Below are 12434 nucleotides of genomic sequence, written 5' to 3'. Positions count from 1 at the left end.
GGGTTGGGTTAGGTATGGGGTTGGGTTAGGGTTTGTATATTATTATGACTCACTCACACATACACACACACAAAAGTTAAGCCCCAACTGAAAAGTTGAGGGATTCTGTGTTTGGGGTTCACAGATCTCAAGAACGTATCCCCATTGTACACACAAAAGTTAAGCCCCAACTGAAAAGTTGAGGGATTCTGTGTTTGGGGTTCACAGATCTCAAGAACGTATCCCCATTGTACACACAAAAGTTAAGCCCCAACTGAAAAGTTGAGGGATCTGTGTTTGGGGTTCACAGATCTCAAGAACGTATCCCCATTGTACACACAAACAAAAGTTAAGCCCCAACTGAAAAGTTGAGGGATTCTGTGTTTGGGGTTCACAGATCTCAAGAATGTATCCCCATTACATTTTATTTATTTATTTATTTATTATTTTCAAGGGTATCATCTGCTTACTTGTGTTTTTTGTAATTCTTCTGAGTAAAATGAACCCAAGATTTCTTCCCCATTCATATCATATAATTTGTAAGTCCAAGGGACTGTATCCATTACATCAACAATTTTAAATAATTCATTAGTCCATCTCTTTGTATAACCTTTCTCAAAATGGCTTTTCCATCTGTATATTCTTACAATATCTCCAACTTTGAACTTGGGCTTTCTCAAATTAATCTCCTTTTCATATTCTAATTTTGTAAATGTTTCTGATGGTTTTGATTTTGTTGATGAATGAACTGTATTATTGTAATTATCTACAATATTCTGGATTAAATATACCCATTGTTGAGAACCGAGTTGTGTGAATTTTTTAATATAGTTTCTCTTTCAAAGTGCGATTAAAACGCTCAATAACAACTGCCTTTCCTTCATTAAAGGTGCTGTATAATTCAATATCCTCCCCCTTAAGAAATTTCATAAATATTTTGTTATAGAACTCTGTTCCCTCGTCAGTCCATAACTTCTTTGGTTTTCTTTTACTTTTACTAAATATTCCACTGAAAGCTAACATAAGAGTATTACCCCTTTTGTTTTTCAAAGGAACAACCCAGGCAAATCTACTCCTCAAATCAATAACGGTTAAAGCATACCTGTATCCCTTATCATTATTTAGTTCGATTAAATCAGCGGACCATATGTGGTCAGTGTATTTAGAATAAACTTTCCTTCTTTTAAACTTTGTGATTATAGGTTTATGTAATTCATTAGCCAAAAGCTCCTCAGTCTTGATAACATCATTGGAGTTTAATAGTTTTTTGAGGGTGAATAACCAAGACCAAGTTTCAATTTAGCACATATCATCTTTTTCACAATAAACCTATCAACTTTCTCTCTCAATGTAGGATTTCGTATCAAGGACAAATTATACAACATTTCTCTGTCTGCTTCATGTTTTTCATCCAATGTAGTGGTATTCCCATAAGCAATATCATGCTTCATACACACTTCATCAACCCTATTTATAGGCTTGGACCAAGGTTTAGGATTGTCAGCCTCATCTAATCTTTTATCCAGGTTTGTTCCAGGACCACAGAAAGAATATCCAGGTAGATGTAGTTCCCCAGGAATTCCAGTTGTTGTAAATGTACTTCTTGACAGAAACTTTTGTATGTCTCCTCAACTTTTAGGAGAGATGAATTGGCACTTTTTAGAGCCACACACTTGACATATTCCTTTTTGATAAACTATTATTTTTAGCTTTAACATGAGATATTTTTAGATTTAGTTTTTCTTTTTACATTTGAGACAATAACTCATATTTATTTATCAGAAAAGGTCCGACAGAGTATCAAAACCTTTTTGGTTTTCAACATATACATTTCTATCTTAATTTTTAAAACATAAAGAATCCTTAGGAATGCCTTCACTCTCTCCTCCATTTATTTACAAATAAAAACTAACTAAAGTCAATAACACCAACATCATCAACTATATGACCTTTGTCTTCTTCATGTAAATCTCCTCGCTGAACTCATCTCAACCATTTTTAAAATCATTATCTTAGTAAGAGTCGTTAATTCTTTATTTTCCTCTTCGGTGCGTTGAGATTGATTTATTTGCTGTAATACACTCAATCTTTTACGAATCTCACCGATTTCCATCTTTTTATATTTTTCCTCCCTCTCTCTTTGCTCCCTTTCCTCCCTCTCCTCCTTCTCCTTTTTCTCCCTCTCCTCCTTCTCCTTTTTCTCCCTCTCCTCCTTCTCCTTTTTCTCCCTCTCTTCCTTCTCTCTTTTCTCCCTTTCCTCCCTCTCCTTTTTCTCTCTTTCCTCCTTCTCCTTTTTCTCCCTTTCCTCCTTCTCCTTTTTCTCCCTTTCATCCTTCTCCTCCTTCTCCTTTTTCTCCCTTTCCTCCTTCTCCTCCTTCTCTCTTTCCTCCTTCTCTTCTTCAACTCCTTCCTCATCCCTTGCTACCCTTGAGCTTGAGCCCCAAAGAATATTATACATATACTCATCTGGATTTTGAGATATTCTTGTATCTATAATTATTTTTCTCATAATAGGATACAAATAAGATTTGTTGACAATTTCTAAAAGAGTTTTATATTTCATAACTTTGAGAAGTTCATTTTTATTTAATATTTTAAACAAGTCTCTATTTGTGGGTTTAGCAATATCAGTATAAGGCCAGTTTTTTATGACAAAATTCCCATGTATATGCTCCAAATCATAAGGTATGTAATACCGAGCACCCTTTTCTTGTAGGTATCCTTGAATACAAAAATTATAATTCTCTTGTAGTCTTCTTCCTGCCATTTATGTATCAGAAATATATGTGAGATTAATATTATGACAGGTAATACCACCCCATCTTCCCACTACCAAATCGGTTTGTATTCCTCGGCTTTCTATCCTTATCTCATTACCTTCCTTCTTTGTCATTGTTACATATTTATGTGAATGTATGTGAATTACCATGCAGGTGTTTGCTTCCGTGTGTAGTATATTAAGTTGTTGTGTAGTTGTTGTGGTTGGAGGGTCAGGAGCCCTTCTGAAAGAGTGGCAGGAAACGGAAGTGGCCGGAAGCGGAAGTGACGGAAAACGGAGGAGAAAAGACACGAGGGAAAGGAAGGCTTCTTTTTCCTCGCCCCGCGACGACGAGAAGGGGGAATCGACCTTACGCTGCGCGGAAAACGCGCCGTTGCGAAACGTCTGGCGAGAGGAGTTACCTGGGCGGTAAATACCTTTGGACACGTCCAGTCACTGTGAGTTCGTGCACGAAACCAAGCGTCCGGGACAGTTTGCCCCGTCTACAAAGACGCGTACGGGTCCGCACGTGGGCCTCGCTCGCGTCGGAAGCCGCGCTGGGTTTTGCCCCGTCTACAAAGACGCGTACGGGTCCGCACGTTGGGCCTCGCTCGCGTCGGAAGCCGCGCTGGGTTTTTGCCCATCGACAAGGACGCGGAAGAGTCGCACTTGGGGCCTCGCGCACGTTGGACGCCGCGCTGGGTTTGCCCCGTGGCTTGGCAAGGAGGTGCGCTGCAGCCGCGGCCCCAGTCCGAGACGGCACGTTTAGAGCACGTCCGCCCGGGGCTCGTTCAACCGCCCGTGTGCGGAGAGGAGAGACATTGACCACGGAGGGAGTCAGGAGTGGGGCTCACGTGAGGAATGTATAAGATTAAGATGGCCATCTTAGAGTTTGTGTAGATGAGTTCACATGGTTGTAATATTGATTGTGCATTGTTGATGGTTGTTGATTGCTCAGTGAATATATTATTGATTATTCCGGATCCTTGGTGTGGGGTTTCTTCTTGACCGGAATTCATATTGATTGCGTTACGAAAGCGTATAAACCATATATCTTTCTGGCGGGGTCCCTCCCACGGTCCGGGGGTCACCAAGACCAGGTAGTTACCGGGAGGACCACGTAACAGAATTGGGGGCTCGTCCAAATTACGATTTGCGGTTTCGCAATTGGGTCTATGTCCGGGATCTAAAAGTGTATAAAATAATAAAATAATAATATTTTTGGTAATTAAAATTTATTAATTAATTATTAATTGGTAATATTTTTTTTTGAGAAATTGGGGAAAGTCTTGGGGTGAAGGTTAACAGGTGTTAACGATAGGCACCATGGCGTTTGTGGCACAGAACTTTGGGGTAACCCCGAGTGAGGCACAGTTCCGAGCGTTGCTAAAGTCGGATCTCTTGAAATTGGCCAAACATTTTAACTTGGAGGTCCGAACTAATTTGAGGAAGGCAGAGTTGCAGGCCACGGTGATACAATCTATGGTGGGATTAGGAACATGGGACGAGTTAGCCTGGGAGTGGCTACCCGAAGAACCAGAAGACGTGGAGCTCCGGAAACTGGAGTTGCAATTACGGAGCCAGGAACGGATCAAAGAAGAAGAAAGGAAAGCAGAAGAGAGAAGAGAAGAGAAGCAAGCAGAGGAAAGGAGAGTGGAACGAGAACTCCAGGAAAGGTTAAAAGAAGAAGAAAGGAAAGCAGAAGAGAGGAGAGAAGAGAAACAAGCAGAGGAAAGGAGAGGGGAACGAGAACTCCAGGAAAGGTTAAAAGAAGAAGAAAGGAAAGCAGAAGAGAGGAGAGAAGAGAAACAAGCAGAGGAAAGGAGAGGGGAACGAGAACTCCAGGAAAGGTTAGCAGAAGAAGAAAGGAAAGCAGAAAAGGAAAGAGCAGAAGAAGAAAGGAAAGCAGAAAAGGAAAGAGCAGAAGAAGAAAGGAAAGCAGAAAAGGAAAGAGCAGAAGAAGAAAGGAAAGCAGAAAAGGAAAGAGCAGAAGAAGAAAGGAAAGCAGAGGAGAGGAGAGAAGAGAAACAAGCAGAGGAAAGGAGAGTGGAAAGAGAACTCCAGGAAAGAAGAGAAAAGGAACAAGCAGAGGAAAGGAGAGCTGCAAGGGACCTCGAAGCAGAGGAGAGAAAAGCGGAAAGGGAATTAAAGGAACGTGACATGGAGCTTCAGCAAGAAATCAAAGTCAAGGAGCTGGAGTTAATGAGAGAACGGGGAGAGGCACCACCCTTGCTGACGGGGTCGACACCTCACCAGAAAACCTGGGATGTGGGCAGACATGTGAGGCTGGTTCCACCGTTCAGTGAAAAGGAAGTCGCGAAATTCTTCCCACACTTTGAGAAAGTGGCTCGACAATTAAACTGGCCGGAGGAGGCCTGGACCATACTCGTACAAAGTGTGCTGGTGGGGAAAGCTCAGGAAATTTATTCGGCGCTACCAATGGACCAATGTGCAGATTATGAGGTACTGAAGAAGCACATCCTCAAGGCCTATGAGTTGGTTCCGGAAGCTTACAGGCAAAAATTCAGGAATGCCAGGAAGAGGGAGAGTGAGACCCATGTGGAGTTTGCCAGAGTGAAAGAAAACATGTTTGATCGGTGGTGTGAGTCAAAAGGAGTCGGGAAAGACTTCGAGACATTGCGGGACTTGATCCTGGTGGAGGAATTCCAGCAGTGTGTCCACGAGGACATCAAAGTGTACCTGCAGGAAAAGAAGGTACCAAAGTTGTGGGACGCAGCCACCATGGCAGATGATTATGCCTTAACCCACCGAATAGGGGTCCACGAACCTAACTCCTCGCCTAGATCTCCGCAGGGGAGGTGGGGAACAGCAGGTGCGGAGAACGACCATACATGGCGGCGGCCTCGAGATGATTATGGGGACAACTATGATACCCCACCGGTTCGAAATCAGAGGGATGCGGGCCCAAGACAAACTTATAGTTCGGGGGGCCCGAGGCAGACCCCGAGTTTTTCCTCCGGGCCTACTTGCGCGTTTTGCAAAAAACCTGGACACTTGATGTCCAGTTGTTACCTCATGAAAAGGGACAACCCAGAGCGGAGTCCGACTATTACAACTCCGAATGCGATGGCTAGCGTAAGAAATCGCCATCAAGAGGGTTACCAACCATTTGTTTCCGAGGGGTTTGTGTCACTGGATGGAGCCTCGACTAACCGGAGACCGGTTAGGATATTGAGAGACACAGGGGCCCATCAATCTTTAATGCTTGAAGGCATTTTGCCATGGTCCGAGGAGACGGCAACGGGGGATAGTGTTCGTTTACAGGGGATCGGGGGCGGTGTTAGTGCTCCCCTTCAGGTCATCCAGTTGGAGTCCGATTTGGTGTCAGGACCGGTCACCGTCGGTTTACAAGCCACGTTTCCTGTAGAGGGTGTATCTGTGGTTCTCGGGAATGATTTGGCCGGGGGTCAAGTTTATGGTAACCTGAGGGTTGAGAAAGAGCCCAGCAGGGAAAATAACACCACACCAGCTCGGGATGGTGACAAAAGTGCCAAGTTATTTGTAGGGGGACTGAACTTCAAAACAGAGGAAGAAGTTCTGACCTCTGTCTTCAACAGATATGGGCCGCTGGTGGAAGTGCGGTTGGTAAGAGACTGGGAAACGCAACAGTCAAGAGGGTTCGGCTTTGTCACGTTTGCCAGCACAAAAGACGCCAGAGAGGCAGAGAAGAATTGGAATGGCAAGGATTTGGAGGGTCGGACCATAACAGTAGGGAAGGCATTTCGTAGGCGTCGAGAGGTCTACAGGAGAGGACAACTGGGCGGTAGTTTTGGTGGTGGCCGCAGTCAATATTATTATGGAGGCTCCCTGAGTTACGGCCGCTCCCGAAGGAAGAATTGGCAAAGTAGTGGCCGAGAAGAAGACCGGTATTCAGGGGACTACAGGGACCAGTGGTCCCACCCTAATTATTAGGGACGTTCCGAGAAGTTGAAGCACTGAAGGCGGCGGAGCCGCCGAGCCAAGATTCCTACACGAATTAACCGTGAACGCCGTTCCTAAAGGCGCCCATGTAGAGAACTTTCCTGCACGGACTAACCGTGAACTCCACGTTCCTCAAGGCGCCCATGTAGAGAACTTTCCTGCACGGACTAACCGTGAACTCCGCGTTCCTAAAGGCATCCATGTAGTGAATACTCGGCTTGGCCTCCCGGAAAAGTGCTATCGAGTGGCTTAACTGGCTTTATTTTTAAGTGATAACTGTGCCCGGGGGGAATTGATAATGTGGGGGGGTTGAGTTATCTGGTTTATTTCTCCAAATTGGCCGGCAAAGAAAGTTTTCGCTGGGTTCAAACTTTCTGTCTTGAAGGGGGGGAGTGTTACATATTTATGTGAATGTATGTGAATTACCATGCAGGTGTTTGCTTCCGTGTGTAGTATATTAAGTTGTTGTGTAGTTGTTGTGGTTGGAGGGTCAGGAGCCCTTCTGAAAGAGTGGCAGGAAACGGAAGTGGCCGGAAGCGGAAGTGACGGAAAACGGAGGAGAAAAGACACGAGGGAAAGGAAGGCTTCTTTTTCCTCGCCCCGCGACGACGAGAAGGGGGAATCGACCTTACGCTGCGCGGAAAACGCGCCGTTGCGAAACGTCTGGCGAGAGGAGTTACCTGGGCGGTAAATACCTTTGGACACGTCCAGTCACTGTGAGTTCGTGCACGAAACCAAGCGTCCGGGACAGTTTGCCCCGTCTACAAAGACGCGTACGGGTCCGCACGTGGGCCTCGCTCGCGTCGGAAGCCGCGCTGGGTTTTGCCCCGTCTACAAAGACGCGTACGGGTCCGCACGTTGGGCCTCGCTCGCGTCGGAAGCCGCGCTGGGTTTTTGCCCATCGACAAGGACGCGGAAGAGTCGCACTTGGGGCCTCGCGCACGTTGGACGCCGCGCTGGGTTTGCCCCGTGGCTTGGCAAGGAGGTGCGCTGCAGCCGCGGCCCCAGTCCGAGACGGCACGTTTAGAGCACGTCCGCCCGGGGCTCGTTCAACCGCCCGTGTGCGGAGAGGAGAGACATTGACCACGGAGGGAGTCAGGAGTGGGGCTCACGTGAGGAATGTATAAGATTAAGATGGCCATCTTAGAGTTTGTGTAGATGAGTTCACATGGTTGTAATATTGATTGTGCATTGTTGATGGTTGTTGATTGCTCAGTGAATATATTATTGATTATTCCGGATCCTTGGTGTGGGGTTTCTTCTTGACCGGAATTCATATTGATTGCGTTACGAAAGCGTATAAACCATATATCTTTCTGGCGGGGTCCCTCCCACGGTCCGGGGGTCACCAAGACCAGGTAGTTACCGGGAGGACCACGTAACAGAATTGGGGGCTCGTCCAAATTACGATTTGCGGTTTCGCAATTGGGTCTATGTCCGGGATCTAAAAGTGTATAAAATAATAAAATAATAATATTTTTGGTAATTAAAATTTATTAATTAATTATTAATTGGTAATATTTTTTTTTGAGAAATTGGGGAAAGTCTTGGGGTGAAGGTTAACAGGTGTTAACGATAGGCACCATGGCGTTTGTGGCACAGAACTTTGGGGTAACCCCGAGTGAGGCACAGTTCCGAGCGTTGCTAAAGTCGGATCTCTTGAAATTGGCCAAACATTTTAACTTGGAGGTCCGAACTAATTTGAGGAAGGCAGAGTTGCAGGCCACGGTGATACAATCTATGGTGGGATTAGGAACATGGGACGAGTTAGCCTGGGAGTGGCTACCCGAAGAACCAGAAGACGTGGAGCTCCGGAAACTGGAGTTGCAATTACGGAGCCAGGAACGGATCAAAGAAGAAGAAAGGAAAGCAGAAGAGAGAAGAGAAGAGAAGCAAGCAGAGGAAAGGAGAGTGGAACGAGAACTCCAGGAAAGGTTAAAAGAAGAAGAAAGGAAAGCAGAAGAGAGGAGAGAAGAGAAACAAGCAGAGGAAAGGAGAGGGGAACGAGAACTCCAGGAAAGGTTAAAAGAAGAAGAAAGGAAAGCAGAAGAGAGGAGAGAAGAGAAACAAGCAGAGGAAAGGAGAGGGGAACGAGAACTCCAGGAAAGGTTAGCAGAAGAAGAAAGGAAAGCAGAAAAGGAAAGAGCAGAAGAAGAAAGGAAAGCAGAAAAGGAAAGAGCAGAAGAAGAAAGGAAAGCAGAAAAGGAAAGAGCAGAAGAAGAAAGGAAAGCAGAAAAGGAAAGAGCAGAAGAAGAAAGGAAAGCAGAGGAGAGGAGAGAAGAGAAACAAGCAGAGGAAAGGAGAGTGGAAAGAGAACTCCAGGAAAGAAGAGAAAAGGAACAAGCAGAGGAAAGGAGAGCTGCAAGGGACCTCGAAGCAGAGGAGAGAAAAGCGGAAAGGGAATTAAAGGAACGTGACATGGAGCTTCAGCAAGAAATCAAAGTCAAGGAGCTGGAGTTAATGAGAGAACGGGGAGAGGCACCACCCTTGCTGACGGGGTCGACACCTCACCAGAAAACCTGGGATGTGGGCAGACATGTGAGGCTGGTTCCACCGTTCAGTGAAAAGGAAGTCGCGAAATTCTTCCCACACTTTGAGAAAGTGGCTCGACAATTAAACTGGCCGGAGGAGGCCTGGACCATACTCGTACAAAGTGTGCTGGTGGGGAAAGCTCAGGAAATTTATTCGGCGCTACCAATGGACCAATGTGCAGATTATGAGGTACTGAAGAAGCACATCCTCAAGGCCTATGAGTTGGTTCCGGAAGCTTACAGGCAAAAATTCAGGAATGCCAGGAAGAGGGAGAGTGAGACCCATGTGGAGTTTGCCAGAGTGAAAGAAAACATGTTTGATCGGTGGTGTGAGTCAAAAGGAGTCGGGAAAGACTTCGAGACATTGCGGGACTTGATCCTGGTGGAGGAATTCCAGCAGTGTGTCCACGAGGACATCAAAGTGTACCTGCAGGAAAAGAAGGTACCAAAGTTGTGGGACGCAGCCACCATGGCAGATGATTATGCCTTAACCCACCGAATAGGGGTCCACGAACCTAACTCCTCGCCTAGATCTCCGCAGGGGAGGTGGGGAACAGCAGGTGCGGAGAACGACCATACATGGCGGCGGCCTCGAGATGATTATGGGGACAACTATGATACCCCACCGGTTCGAAATCAGAGGGATGCGGGCCCAAGACAAACTTATAGTTCGGGGGGCCCGAGGCAGACCCCGAGTTTTTCCTCCGGGCCTACTTGCGCGTTTTGCAAAAAACCTGGACACTTGATGTCCAGTTGTTACCTCATGAAAAGGGACAACCCAGAGCGGAGTCCGACTATTACAACTCCGAATGCGATGGCTAGCGTAAGAAATCGCCATCAAGAGGGTTACCAACCATTTGTTTCCGAGGGGTTTGTGTCACTGGATGGAGCCTCGACTAACCGGAGACCGGTTAGGATATTGAGAGACACAGGGGCCCATCAATCTTTAATGCTTGAAGGCATTTTGCCATGGTCCGAGGAGACGGCAACGGGGGATAGTGTTCGTTTACAGGGGATCGGGGGCGGTGTTAGTGCTCCCCTTCAGGTCATCCAGTTGGAGTCCGATTTGGTGTCAGGACCGGTCACCGTCGGTTTACAAGCCACGTTTCCTGTAGAGGGTGTATCTGTGGTTCTCGGGAATGATTTGGCCGGGGGTCAAGTTTATGGTAACCTGAGGGTTGAGAAAGAGCCCAGCAGGGAAAATAACACCACACCAGCTCGGGATGGTGACAAAAGTGCCAAGTTATTTGTAGGGGGACTGAACTTCAAAACAGAGGAAGAAGTTCTGACCTCTGTCTTCAACAGATATGGGCCGCTGGTGGAAGTGCGGTTGGTAAGAGACTGGGAAACGCAACAGTCAAGAGGGTTCGGCTTTGTCACGTTTGCCAGCACAAAAGACGCCAGAGAGGCAGAGAAGAATTGGAATGGCAAGGATTTGGAGGGTCGGACCATAACAGTAGGGAAGGCATTTCGTAGGCGTCGAGAGGTCTACAGGAGAGGACAACTGGGCGGTAGTTTTGGTGGTGGCCGCAGTCAATATTATTATGGAGGCTCCCTGAGTTACGGCCGCTCCCGAAGGAAGAATTGGCAAAGTAGTGGCCGAGAAGAAGACCGGTATTCAGGGGACTACAGGGACCAGTGGTCCCACCCTAATTATTAGGGACGTTCCGAGAAGTTGAAGCACTGAAGGCGGCGGAGCCGCCGAGCCAAGATTCCTACACGAATTAACCGTGAACGCCGTTCCTAAAGGCGCCCATGTAGAGAACTTTCCTGCACGGACTAACCGTGAACTCCACGTTCCTCAAGGCGCCCATGTAGAGAACTTTCCTGCACGGACTAACCGTGAACTCCGCGTTCCTAAAGGCATCCATGTAGTGAATACTCGGCTTGGCCTCCCGGAAAAGTGCTATCGAGTGGCTTAACTGGCTTTATTTTTAAGTGATAACTGTGCCCGGGGGGAATTGATAATGTGGGGGGGTTGAGTTATCTGGTTTATTTCTCCAAATTGGCCGGCAAAGAAAGTTTTCGCTGGGTTCAAACTTTCTGTCTTGAAGGGGGGGAGTGTTACATATTTATGTGAATGTATGTGAATTACCATGCAGGTGTTTGCTTCCGTGTGTAGTATATTAAGTTGTTGTGTAGTTGTTGTGGTTGGAGGGTCAGGAGCCCTTCTGAAAGAGTGGCAGGAAACGGAAGTGGCCGGAAGCGGAAGTGACGGAAAACGGAGGAGAAAAGACACGAGGGAAAGGAAGGCTTCTTTTTCCTCGCCCCGCGACGACGAGAAGGGGGAATCGACCTTACGCTGCGCGGAAAACGCGCCGTTGCGAAACGTCTGGCGAGAGGAGTTACCTGGGCGGTAAATACCTTTGGACACGTCCAGTCACTGTGAGTTCGTGCACGAAACCAAGCGTCCGGGACAGTTTGCCCCGTCTACAAAGACGCGTACGGGTCCGCACGTGGGCCTCGCTCGCGTCGGAAGCCGCGCTGGGTTTTGCCCCGTCTACAAAGACGCGTACGGGTCCGCACGTTGGGCCTCGCTCGCGTCGGAAGCCGCGCTGGGTTTTTGCCCATCGACAAGGACGCGGAAGAGTCGCACTTGGGGCCTCGCGCACGTTGGACGCCGCGCTGGGTTTGCCCCGTGGCTTGGCAAGGAGGTGCGCTGCAGCCGCGGCCCCAGTCCGAGACGGCACGTTTAGAGCACGTCCGCCCGGGGCTCGTTCAACCGCCCGTGTGCGGAGAGGAGAGACATTGACCACGGAGGGAGTCAGGAGTGGGGCTCACGTGAGGAATGTATAAGATTAAGATGGCCATCTTAGAGTTTGTGTAGATGAGTTCACATGGTTGTAATATTGATTGTGCATTGTTGATGGTTGTTGATTGCTCAGTGAATATATTATTGATTATTCCGGATCCTTGGTGTGGGGTTTCTTCTTGACCGGAATTCATATTGATTGCGTTACGAAAGCGTATAAACCATATATCTTTCTGGCGGGGTCCCTCCCACGGTCCGGGGGTCACCAAGACCAGGTAGTTACCGGGAGGACCACGTAACAGTCATGCTAACCATCGCTATACTATCATATATTTTTCTTTTCTTAAAATCATGTATTTGTTGTTTACTCATTGTACTTCCAAATAAATCCTTATCCTCGCCAAGCGGATAATATTCTTCTTTACGAGACTGATTCAAATCATGTAGGTCTTCTAAGTTTATTGAAAAATAC

At 47.0% G+C, this 12434-nt stretch overlaps 1 protein-coding gene across 1 annotated transcript in view; it reads left to right on the top strand.

Annotated features, from left to right (window-relative positions):
• LOC144892086 (uncharacterized) overlaps window positions 1-12434 on the top strand; it is a 42268-nt gene that overhangs the window by 1762 nt on the left and 28072 nt on the right. The gene's annotated exons all lie outside the window — the stretch shown is intronic.

This window comes from Myxine glutinosa, chromosome 5 (assembly GCF_964187855.1).
Source record: "Myxine glutinosa chromosome 5, kmMyxGlut1.1, whole genome shotgun sequence".
NCBI classification, from domain to species: domain Eukaryota; kingdom Metazoa; phylum Chordata; class Myxini; order Myxiniformes; family Myxinidae; genus Myxine; species Myxine glutinosa.
The sequence above is the reverse complement of the archived record's forward strand: the minus strand, read 5'-3'. Positions and strand labels throughout refer to the sequence as shown.